This window comes from Cervus elaphus, chromosome 20, assembly GCF_910594005.1.
Source record: "Cervus elaphus chromosome 20, mCerEla1.1, whole genome shotgun sequence".
Taxonomy (NCBI): domain Eukaryota; kingdom Metazoa; phylum Chordata; class Mammalia; order Artiodactyla; family Cervidae; genus Cervus; species Cervus elaphus.
In genome coordinates, this window is record NC_057834.1 from 91,002,036 (window position 1) to 91,014,824 (window position 12,789).

Below are 12,789 nucleotides of genomic sequence, written 5' to 3' on the forward strand. Positions count from 1 at the left end.
TCATTAGGATTTTCCCTAGTGTTTTATTTTGTTCTTTCACTGAGAAAATATTTCTCTGTTTCTTCATTTTGTTTGACTCTTGGCATTTGTTTCTATGAATTATGCAAAATAGCCACCTCTCCTACTCTGAAGGAGTGGCCTTGTATGGGACTGTCTACTATGTAGACTGTTTGCACCTGCTAGCTTTGGCAGGCTCACTGGAGCTGGAGCAGGTGTGAGGTGGGTGAAATCTCGAGGTACATTGTGCCAAGTCTGCCTTGGCAGGTTGGCAGGTGGTAGGGTGGGCATGAGCTGGAGGCAATCCTGAAGCTGCCTTGGTGGAACAGCTAGAATAGGAGGCGGCTCTGGCTGGGGACAGTCCCTGGGTGTGCCATGTTGAGGCCGTCTTGGTAGGATGGCGGGAGCTGGGGTGGTTGTGGGCCGCAGAGAGTTCTGGAGGTGATTCAAACAATGGCCCTTGCCCGTTCCTCTCATATTAGAGAGAGTTCCAGTAGTTCTCTGCCAGTTTAGCAGGAGCTCTAAGGTTAGTAAATGGATTTCTTTCCATGTAATCTAGGTGCCCTTTAAAGTAGTGTGTTTGTTGTTTTTATTTTATATTTTTGCTGTGTCTCAGGGTGGATGAGTCTGCACTCAGATCCCTCAATAATATCTGCCCTTGTTGTAGGTCATGTGGTCAAGGGTGAGGTTTCTGTGTATAGTGTTTCTCTGTCTTTCCTACCAATTTCTATGTGGTTCTTCTATTTGTAGAGCTATTCAATCAACCCTCAGGATGAGTTGCTTTGTATATAGGTGCAAATTGGGTGTGTTCATGGGAGGAGATGAGTTCAGGATCTCTCTACTATATCGTCTTAGACCTCTTCCTGTCTTTATGATTCAACTTTTAATGCCAAAGCAGAGAAGGAAGAGTTCAGTTTCTGGGCTTTGTGATATATGCATATAGCTTTGCTGATGCTCAACAAAACTTTTGTAATTTCTAAAGTGCCATTATTAAGTAGACAACTTCAATTATCATGATAACACAGTGCCGTCTCCTAAGTTTATGCAGTCCTCATGAACTTTTATTCTTTTTGAAGTAATTGGTATGTGTCTTGTCACTATTGTTGTTGTTAAGTTGCTAAGTAGTGTCCAGCTTCTTTTGTGACACCCATGGACTGTAGCCCACCAGGCTCCTCTGTCCATGGAATTTCTTAGGAACGAATACCGGAGTGGGTAGCCATTTCCTTCTTCAGGGGATCTTCCCAACCCAGGGATTGAACCTGTGTCTCCTGTGTTGGTAGGCATATTCTTTACCACTGAGCCACTTGGGAAGCCCTCTTGTCACTGTAGAGGGAACTTAAATGTCTAGAAGTGGAGTCCATCATCAAGGAAAAATGTGAGGAAAAGTTTATTGAAAAAAGTACACAAAGGTCAGTAAAAAATGTAGGTCCCAAGTTGTAAAAATGTCTGAAAGAGTTTCAGAATCATTTTGATTTATAAAATAGTTTGAAATAAATATTCTATGTCTTATCACTCCTTTGAAGACTTTTATGTAGTCTCAAAATGTGGAAGGAAATAAAAACAAATAATTTCCCTGAATGGCTAATTCTTCAGAATGCAAATGTGAATTGAAGATGTCCTTTGACTTGGCATTTATTTGCCTCATTTTGATTGGAGCAAATGGTCTAATGTGATCAGTTATTTATCATTGTGACTCTAATCTACAGGAAGTTGTGGACTAACAGACATCTTTAAAATTCATGGCCTATCCCTTGTATTCCTCAATAAGTGAATTTGTTCTTTATTAATGTTTTTGCACTTTAAAGAGTCACCACCTACAAATTATTCCTAATAATGAAAATAATCAATCTAAAAGATAATATTAAACCTTGAAATCACCTTTACATCAAAGGATTTAAAGAAAAGTATTCATTAACTGTGTGCTTGTTATGTGTCAGGCAATGTACTGGGTGCTAGAAATACAAAGATGAACTGAGCAAAGTTCCTGTTCAACAGAGCTTGCAATCTAGTAGGAGGAGAAGAAGATAAAAGGATAAATGTGATGAGTGCAATAACAGAGTTACCGACCCAGGCATGGGAAATGAAGAGTGTCTAGTGTGCTAGGAGTAGGGCGAGGTGAATCTGGAAAAACCTAAGAGGAGAGGTGACCCTTGAGCTGGTTCTTAAAGATATTCCAAGAAAAGTTGGCAGCACACCTCAGCATACAGAAACCTGAGAAAAACTGTCCTGGAAATGGTTTGGTGCACACCCAGTGTATGAAGAAGATCAGGATGAGGTAGAGAGAAATGATGCTGAAGAGGCAACAATGAGCAAAATCATCAAGCACTTATTCAATGTATCAGTGTGTTTGGTATTTTATTTGATAGACTCAGAAAAGACATTGAAGAATTTTAAGAAATTGACAATGAAATTTGTATTTTTAGAAGCTTTTGTTTAGGAACCACCAGGAGAACACTGCTGTGTGCAGGATCTATATCCAGTACCAGGGACACAAATCTCCTAGAAATGCTCCTAAACTCTACAGTTTGTTCTTATTCTTTTGCCTGTGTTTGTATCATAGAGTGAGAGGAGAGGAGTGTTGTAATCAAAGCAAAGCCTGCAATGTAGAAACATGTAAGTGGTGGTGACAGTTGGAGTCTAAACACTCTTATGATGGTCTCTGGGTGCCCTGTGAGAAAAAAGGGGAGGATGCCACTGGGATCATCTTCCTCTTCCATGCCATTGTCGTTCCCTTCTCCCTTACCCTCAGTACCAGACAGTGTTTCTAACTCTTCCCCTCCCCCAATGTCTTTCATCACTTCCCAGGAAATGAAGTGTATTCTTCACTGACTTGCTAACTGGTCAGGTCCTCAGCATGAATATTTTCTACAGCACCTGGAAAATTACAGCTGCTGCTGGAAAGTCTAGGGCAAACTGACCACCTCGTATGTTTGAGTGCCACCTGCATCTTTGGGGTCAGTGGTTTGGAGGTTGGGCTGAGCAGGAATGCAGTGAATGTCTCAGGCAGCTGGAGGTCAGTGAGCCAGACTTCGTGGCAGAATTTTACCAAGCAGTGGCTGCTACAGCTGGTAAGAACAATAGGCATTAAAAATCAAAGAAAATAGTCAGACCTAGTGGAGTCATGGCCATAACTTTACTGAGAGAACTTTGGATGTATCACTTAAAGATATGGGAATGGTGTCCATCTGAGCAAATCCAGATCAGCAGTCTGCCTCCTAGCTTACTTCTTTCCAAAAGATGTCAAACCATCAAGAATTTCAAGACTTCTTTTGCAACTATGACCAAAAAGAATCTACACATTATAACTCAAGTCTACTATTGGCCCATGGGATATCAGGGAGTACAAGGTCATGACCTTACTAAAGGTCATGTTTTTATAATTTAGCTGGATTGGGATGGCTGATTTCACTGTCATTACCAAACGTTGGCATAATTATGTGACATCCCCATTACCAACTTTCCTAGTGATGATTTAGTAAAATTATGGAAAAATAAGAAGACAGAGATGTTTGTTCCTCTACACTGATGTTTGTTTGAATCCAACAATACTTCTTCTAAAGTATATGTGAAATCTTTGGAACTGGTAGCAGATGCTCCTATCTTATAAGTGTTCTCTACAACAATATGAAAACAAGTGACATTCTTTAAGGTTGAAGGGTTTATTTTTTATATTAAAATAAAGAATGAATTTTTGGAAAGCAAGAATACTGCAGTGTAGTAAGGTAAACACTATGTAGATGTTCAGGTTGCAGTGGAAGCTCTAAGGAGAGTAAATCATGTGGAAGGGAGTGGCACTGCTTGCCTGATATGGTCATTCTTGAAGGGGACTGAAGGATGTATAAGAGTTTTTCTTTGTGTAGGAAAGGGCAAGGAGTAACCCAGAGATGTGTATGGAGGAAGAGACTTTGCATGACTCATGTTAGACTATTACAAGTATTTACAGTAGTAGGAGGAAGAGTATGGTTGGGAGATAAATTTGCTTAGGTTGCAAGAACCCAGATACTGAAGAGCATTGTATATTTGAAGGCATGGAGTTTGACCTTTATTCTAAAGGGCATGAAATGAATGGCAAGCGTCTGCTCTTTTTTTAAATTTTATTTTATATTGGAGTATAGTTGATTAACAATGCTGTGTTAGTTTCAGGTCAGGGGAGTTGCATGGTTAGATTTGCTTCACTTGTCTCTATTTGTCATTTCTTCTTTCTCCCCTTTGTCACCTTCTCTCCAGTACAGATTTATTTACAGCTCTCCTCAAACTGATTTTGAAAAGGTCACCAATGATTTCCATCATGCCAAGTATAGTGGGCAACATCTTTTATTTTAATTTCACAACAGCATTTGACAAAGGTGACTACTCTTGCTACTTTCATTTTTATTTTTTGAAGTATAGTTGATGTATAGTGTTGTGGCAATCTCTGCTGTGACTCAGTTATACATATATATTTTAAAAATATTTTTTCCATATGGTTTATCATAGGATATTGAGTATAATTTCCTGTGCTATACATTAGGACTTTATTCATTCTAAATAGTTTGTATCTACCAACCCCAAACTCTCCGTTCATCCTCTCCCCCTCAGTGCAACCTTGGCAACCACAAGTGTGTTCTCTATGTCTATGAATCTGTTTCTATTTTGCAGATAGGTTTATTTGTTCCATGTTTTAGATTCCACATATAAGTGATATCATATGGTATTTGTCTTTCTCTTTCTGACTTACTACACTTAGTATGATAATCTCTAGTTGAATCTATGTTGCTGCAATATTTCATTCTTTTTTATGGCTGAGTAGTATTCTGTTATATATGTACCACATCTTCTTTGTCCATTCATCTGTCGATGGACATTTACGTTGTTTTCATGTTTGGCTATTGTGAACAGTGCTGCTATGAACATAGGGGTACATGTATCTTTTTGAATTATAAGTTTTTCCAGGTGTGTTCTTGGGAGCAGGATTGCTAGATCATATGGTAATTCTATTTTTAGTTTTCTGAGGAACTTCCATACTAGCTGCATGGGTGATAAGTTGCTTCAGTCATGTCCAACTCTTTGGGACCCCATGGACTGTTTATAGCCTGCCAGTTTCCTCTGTTCATGGAATTCTCCAGGCCAGAATGTTGGAGTGGGTCACCATGGCCTCCTCCAGGAGATCTTCCCGACCCAGGGATCCAATCTACATCTCTTATGTCTTCTGCATTGCAGGAAGATTCTTTACCACTAGTGCCACCAGGGAAGCCCCCATATGGCTATACCAACTTGTATTCCCACCACCAATGTAGGAGGGTTCCCTTTTCGCCACACCCTCTCCAGCATTTGTTATTTCTAGACTTTTTAATGATAACCATTCTGATCTGACTGGTGTGACCACTCTTTCCTTTTTGAAATAGTCTTTTCTCTTGGTTTCCTTGACATCATACTCGCCTGATGCTTATTGCACCTCATTGCTACTTCCTTTTTAGTCTCCTTTTCTGTGTCCTCAACCCTTACTTGATCTCCAAATATGAGAGTGCCTTGGTCCTCATCCTTCACTTTTCTCTAGTCTATTTTTACACTGGGCCAATGACTTTAAATATTATCTACATGTCAGTGACTCCCGAGCTTTGTATCTCTAGCAATGAATCTTCCGTTGACCTCCATATTTCTTTATTCAACTGCCTATTTGACTTCTGTATTTGAATTCATGGTACTTATTCAAACTTAATTTGGCCAAACAAAACTCTTGATTCTTACTGGCACTTGAAAGCTCTAAAACCTCCTCCATCAGTCTTTTCCATTTCAGAAAGTAACACCGGTATCCTCACCCTGTTACTCAAGTTACAGGTTCTTGGCTTCTGCTTCCTACCCTCCCCCCATTTCTCAGCAAGTCTTATTGGCTTCAGCTCCAAAATATATCCCCAAAATACCTACTTCTTTTTTTTACAGTCAGCATCATCCACAGCACCGTATATCCTACTTATACTTTAGCACTAAACTCTAGAATGATCTATTTCTTTCCTTACTTTTCTATAATCCATTCTACATAAAAAAAAAAAAAAACCTTAAGTGAGCTTTCAAATCATGAATTAATCATAGCTCTTCTCCTTAATACATTTTCAATAGCTTTCCATACTATGTAAATTAAACTCAAACTCATGTCCTACAGGAGTGCCCTCTGTATGACTCACTTATATCATCCTGTACCACTCTTCCTCTCTCTCATCCTCGTATTGTAGCCATGCTTGCCTTCTTCTCATTTCTTAGAGATTTTAAACTTGCAGCCATCCTGGGTACACTGACTGAAATACTTTGAGCCCAGACCTTTGCATGAACAGCTGCCTCTTGTCATCCAGCTTTTAACTACCATTGCCCTAGAGCCCTTCATGACAACCCAGTCTTCCAGTCACTATCTACAACATTATTTAATTGTACTTTCTTTATAGTGTTCATCACTGTTGAAAATTTCTTTATTCATTTTTTTCTCACAATCAATATCCTGTCTAAAAGATCAGGTTTGTGAGCAGCAAGAACCTTGAATGTTTTGTTCATCAGTGTATTCCCTATGGTTAGAAAAGTCCCTGACATATAATATGTGTCTGGTGAGTGACTAAATGAACTATTATCCTAGCTTCAAAGCCAGGGATATCCTGGAGAGAAGAGAAACTAGTTGAAACAAAGGCAGGATACCATTTAGATGAATTTTCAGCTATCTAGCTGACAAATGATTAAAACCTAGACTGAGGCAGTGGCTCTGGAAAAGAAGAAATCTAAGAGGTAATAAGAAGGCAAAAATCTACAAGACTTTAGGACTGATTGTATGCTGAGGGTAGAAAAGAAGGTCTAGCATGACTGTACTAATAACTGGATGGATTACGGTTATATTCATGAAGGTAGGGAACACATGAGGAAGAGCAGAATGGTTATGAAGAGCAGAGAAGATAGCTAATTTAGCTTTTGAAATGTTGAGTTTTGAAATGCCTATGGCCTCTCCAGGTAAGAGTATTCAGTAGAGAGTCAGAAACTTCATATACTTATGAAGCTCTTTGAAATATTGATATATTTGTTTTATCTAAAAAAGTCTCTAAATACAAGGGAAGATAGAAAGAATGTTAAGTCTAATAGAAAAATGTGCAAGTTTTCTCTTCTGAAAAATACTTCCTTATCCTCGTTGCTCTCAGAGTACTCTGTGTGCTTATGACACTGTGTTGTCATCATTTGTTTGCTTGGCTAGCTCCTCAGTTAAGCCATGAGTTCTGCCAAGTAGAGCTGAATATAACAGATAATACAGGATAAATAGCAGTTTCAATTATGTTGTTGTTGTTCAGTTGCCAAGTCATGTTTGACTCTTTGCAACCCCATGGACTGCAGCGTGCCAGGCTTCCCTGTCCTTCACTATCTCCCAGGGTTTGCTCAAACTTATATCCATTGAGTCAGTGATACCATCCAACCATCTCATCCTCTGTCTACCCCTTCTTCTCCTGTCCTCAGTCTTTCCCAGCATCGGGATCTTTTCCAGCGAGTCAGCTCTTCACATCAGGTAGCCAAAGTATTGGAGCTTCAGGTTTAGCATCAGTCCTTCCAAGAATATTCAAAGTTGATTTCCTTTAGATTGACTGTTTTGATCTCCTTGCATGTTACATGCTCCCCCACCACCCTTCAAATTTCACAAATGACTTCCCACTGCCTAAAAGTTAACTCCAAATTCCTTAACATGATACTGAAATCTCGACACAAATTTGTCTTAGGTTACCTGACTAAACTATACTCTCTCTGGGGTTTCTAAACTCTTGAATGAACACTCTGTTGAGACAAACTAAGTCATGTGCATTTCTGCAGGGTCTGAAAATTGATTTTATCTGTGTTCTAGAATTGCTGTAATTCAGGGATGATGATTAGTATTAACAAAGCTCACAAGAGACTGATGTATAAAGCCAGAATGTTAATGCAATCATTTACATTGAGAAATTTAATTGCTGAGAAGGCCTGATGTTCCTGTTGCCCTGACCAGCACATTGCTCCCTTCAGGCAAACTACACAAGAAACCTAATTATCAAAAGGTTGCTGGGTGAATGTGTAGTCAGAAAAGGAAATTACATGAGTGGAATGGCTAATGGCATCAGGCTCTTCCAGCCTGGCTGTCTACTGACAGAGCAGAATCTTCACATTGGATCCTTATTTCAATTTGTCTTGGTGCCCTGATCTGGAGGGTGCTCAGATGGGCAGACCTGTTTGAGCATCATGTGCAGTTCTCTTTAGATATGTTAATAGATTCAAGAAGTTTGGAATCAAGGCTTGTTAGATTGGGAGGCTTAGTTTCATTGAGGGACTGTATGCATCAATCATGTTTTGAGTCAGAGTTTAAGTTTCATAAAGCAGTATTATTTTCTCCACACTCACATTTTGGGGAAGTATCTCACTGACACCTCAAGTGGTAGTCTTCCTTGCTCCATGGCCCTGCTCAGGACCCACCTTCTCTGCTCTCCAGCCTCAGAATACCTTCCCTCCACTGAAATCCTGTAGCTTTTACTATGGATGGTATATAGCACATAATACTTGTGACTGCTTTTTAGCTTTTGGTACTCATGCATTGCCTTATCATCTGATTTGTAATTCCTTGGAGGACAGAGATCTGCGTTCAGTATGTGTAAGTAGGTGATGATGAGCCTCTTTCTTTTTTTTTCTTCTTCTCAATATAGCTCCAGTTAGAGCACCTACTCTTTGGATGGCATTCTTGTACAAGGAAAGGGGTTATTTCTTCCATGACTGTGCTTAAAAATGTCAAGGTTCTTTCATTTGCATCTTCTTTCAGATGAGTTTCCTGTTAAAAAACTAAACAAACAAATCCTTTCTACATGTCCTGAGAAGATAGTGTATGACCTTTATTGCACGGTGCCAATTGTAGCAATTTGGACTTTATTTTTTTCCAGACTTGGATCACAGGTCAAGCAAGTGGTCATGACATTTTAATGACTTTTCTCTGACACAAAAATAATATAATAAATAGAATAAGCTGATTTTTTCCACTGGGACCTGTAAATCTTTGACCTGCTTTGACATAGCATATTCAGATCCATAGTCCACACTGTGTACAGTGTCATGCCCTCTGTGGATACTTCATAAAAACTAATTGAATTGAAAAATAGTCTGAGATATATTCCATAAGTTTTAGGAATTCAAATATCTCAGAGAACTCTGACACTGTCTTCCTGTTACCCAAGCATCTTGTTTAGGAATTTGAACCCCTGTATCACACCAATGTCATCTGAAAATGATGTAGGATTTGCATAACTTTAAATAGGCTAGAGTGTTAATAATGACTTTAAAGTTCTGAAGTTTAAACCTGTATGTAATGCTTCACTTCTCTGTGATGATTGGGCTCAAATGCTGTGGTCATTATCCAGCCTCTTGTGAGGGTCACCTTTGTACTTATCCATAGGATCTATGTCACATTTCTTCCTCCACAACCTTGTTTTATTTTATTTCTTCAACAAATATTTGTAGTACACCTTACTCTATGATAAGAATTATGCTAGTTGGTAATAATACAAAGATAAGATGTCCTTGTCCTCAAAGAATTAGCATATAGTAGAAGAGATAGGCAATGGAAAAGAGTTTACTTCAATGTGGGAAGTACTGCCATGGAAGAGAGAAGGACCTAACTCTCAGTGGATGCCTTATGTGACTGCTCGTCCAAAGATTAATTTTTATTTATTCTCACTCAGAAGTTATTGACTGATCATCTATTATGTGCCCTCTCTCCTCTGGGCATTAGAGATACAGTGATGAATAAGACAGGCCAGGTGTTGGTTCTCTTGAAAGGGGAAAGAGACGGAGTAGATAACATCTGAGAAATGAAAATGACAGTTTCATAAGATGATAAGTATGAAGAAGGAAAAAAAGCAGAGGATGTGCTAGTACCTGGCCGGAGTATGAGTGGAAGCATTAATTTAGATTTGGTGGTCAGGGAAGACCTTTCTATGGAGGTGACGATGGAAATGAGACTTGAATGATAAAGAGTAGTCAGCCATGTGAAGATTGAAGACAGTGCATTTCAGACAGAGGAAGAACAAAATAAGGCAGGAATGAGCTTCTGTGCTCAAGGAGTAGAAAGAAGGCCATGTGAGCACAGCATGGTGGATGGGGGCAGGGAAGTGGGGAGGGAGTGTGGGTTGGTAGGAGAAGCCCGAAGGCACATTCTACTAAGTGCAATGGAAAAACTATTTGAGGGTTTTAGTAGAAGAGTAAGTTAGTCTAATACATTATAAAAGCTCATTCTAACTACTGGAGAATGGCTTTTAAGAGTCCTAAAGCAGAAGCAAGGAGATCAATAGGCAGATTTTGCAGTCATTGAAGTGAAGGAGTCAGTCATTGGGCCTAGGGTGGCAGTAGCGGAGATGGAGAGATGTGAATAGATTCAGATATGTTCTGGTGGCAGTGTTTATTAACGTGAAAGGTGAGGGAAAGACGTCAAACATAACTGCTGGACTTGTGACTAGCTGAAGCTCCAGTATTTTGGTCACCTGATGTGAAGAGCTGACTCATTGCATAAGACCCTGATGATGGGAAAGATGGAAGGCAGGAAGAGAAGGGGGTGATAGAGGATGAGATGGTTGGATAAGCATCACTGACTCAATGGACTTGAGTCTGAGCAAAAGGAGACAAAAGGAGACAGGGAAGTCTGGCGTGCTGCAGTCCATGGGGTCGTAAAGAGTCGGACCCAACTTAGTGACTGAACAACAAGATGTGTGACATGAACATTTGGGTAGATGACAATTCCCGTTCCTAAGAATGGAAAGATTAGGGGAGGTACAGGTGTGTTGGTTCAGAAATCAAGACTTCTGTTTTGGCTCGTAGGTTTTAGGTGCGGAGTAGATATTCATGTAACGATGCTCTATGTGAGTCTGGAGATCATTGAAGAGTAAAATAAGAGTGGGAGGTTGAGAGTTGTTGGTCATAGGCATTTAGATAATATTAATATTTAAAGCCGAGTGTCTGGATAAGATCACTTAGGAGGGTAAAGAAGAGGCCCAAGGACAAAACTCTGGATTTAACAGCATTTGGAGGTCAAGCAGAGATGAAGGAGCAGGCAAAGGAACCCTCAGTGAGTTAGGAAAAGCCTAAAGGATGCAGTGTTGTAGAAATTAAGAGTGTTATAAGAGTTTGTTTTTTATTTACTTATTTTTAAAGTTGCCAACTGTGTTGACAGCTTTGAAAAGTCAGGCAAGATAAAGCCTGAGAAGCCACCACTGGATCTGGCAACATGAACATCATCAGAGACCTCATCCAAAGCAATCTCAGTGATGTCATGGGCACTCAGATCTGGCAAGGGAAAGTAAGTTAGAGACTGTGAGGTGCAAACCTGGAGGGGGCTTCTAGAGACAACTCTTTAAATAAGTTTTATCGGAGGGTGAGTGGAATTCGGGATCAAAGTAGAGTTTCTGAAGAGGAACGATTCTAGGACACAGTGGTGTGTGGAGCTGGAGATGATCCAGGACACTGATAATGCAAGAGCAAGGGGAACCTTTGGATGTGAAGTCCTGAAGATAGACTCCACCACAAAACTGGAGAGTCTGGCCTTTGGTAGAAACAGGGGTTCCTAGTCCATAGTACAAGATGGAAAGCAGGGAATAGACTAGACATATTGAGTGCCAATAGTTTTGGTGATGAAGAGAGATTCTTACTGCTTGCTTTTAACTATTCGATGAATTATGAGATAAGTTATCAGGCAGGGATGGGCTGGTGTGGTGGTGGTGGTGGCAGGCCCAGGTGTATAAGGACTGAGAGGAGAAAGGATGAAACAATCATTTTGGAAAGTGGAGAAGTGATCATACATATATGACTAAAGCAGATTGTATACATGTATATTACCCATATTGTTCATTGTTGTTCAGTCACTAAGATCTATCTGGCTCTTTGCAACCCCATGGACTGCAGCATGCCAGGCTTCCCTGTCCTTCACTATCTCCCAGAGTTTGCTCAAATTCATATCCATTGAGTTGGCGATGCCATATAGAGAATATTATTCTAGTCTTAGAAAGATTTAAGAGAACCTGAATATTGTTCTGATGGAGCATAAATATTTTTAGACACAGATACTGAGACAGCTAGAGTTGTACCCTGGGGTGCCTCACATAGATGGACGGTCTGGAATAGTATTTTGAAGGAACATGCTGTCAGATGAGACAGGAAAAGCGTGTATCATGCAAAGTGGATTTGGTTAACTAGATCAGAAAGCAGAAGCTAATATAAAATATAGCTGAAAAATAGAAGGGGCTGGATCTGGTGTGTGAAATATTGACAGGATTTCATTTCAGTTATAATGGAGAGGGGAAAAAAAGAAGAGGTTTAGGCAGATTCTAGATCATACATTAATTTATCCCATCATTCATAACTCTTTTAACTGTTATACACTGTGGGGCATACAGAAATGAATAAGACACAGTTGTAGTCTCAATAAACTTGCAATTTAAACTACTAGCTTCAACAGAAAGCTACTTCTCAATGGAGGTGTAAAAGCACAATTCAAGGGGCAGAGTAAAATGAATAATTATTCCTGATTAGAAGGATCAAGGAGTGTTTCTTGAGGGTATTATTTGAGCTGGACTTTGCAGGAGTGGAATCAGAGAATGAAGAAGAAAATCAGACTCATGGAGGTATGTTGCAGATAGAGTTTTCCAGAACCAGATACTGAGATGGAGTTTGGGATCGAGCTCTCTGGTAGGGAATAACACCTGTGAAAAGAAGAGGAAGGAAGCAGAATTACATAGAAGGAGATGTCAGACTGTTACCAGACCCCACAAAACCTCAGCCCACATTTTA

The 12,789-nt window shown here is 39.7% G+C and overlaps 1 protein-coding gene and 1 pseudogene across 2 annotated transcripts in view; both read left to right on the plus strand.

The window, feature by feature from the left end:
* Window positions 1–12,789, plus strand: part of SLC44A5 (solute carrier family 44 member 5) — a 414,133-nt gene that overhangs the window by 247,710 nt on the left and 153,634 nt on the right. The gene's annotated exons all lie outside the window — the stretch shown is intronic.
* Window positions 2,686–3,085, plus strand: LOC122678284 (annotated as a pseudogene).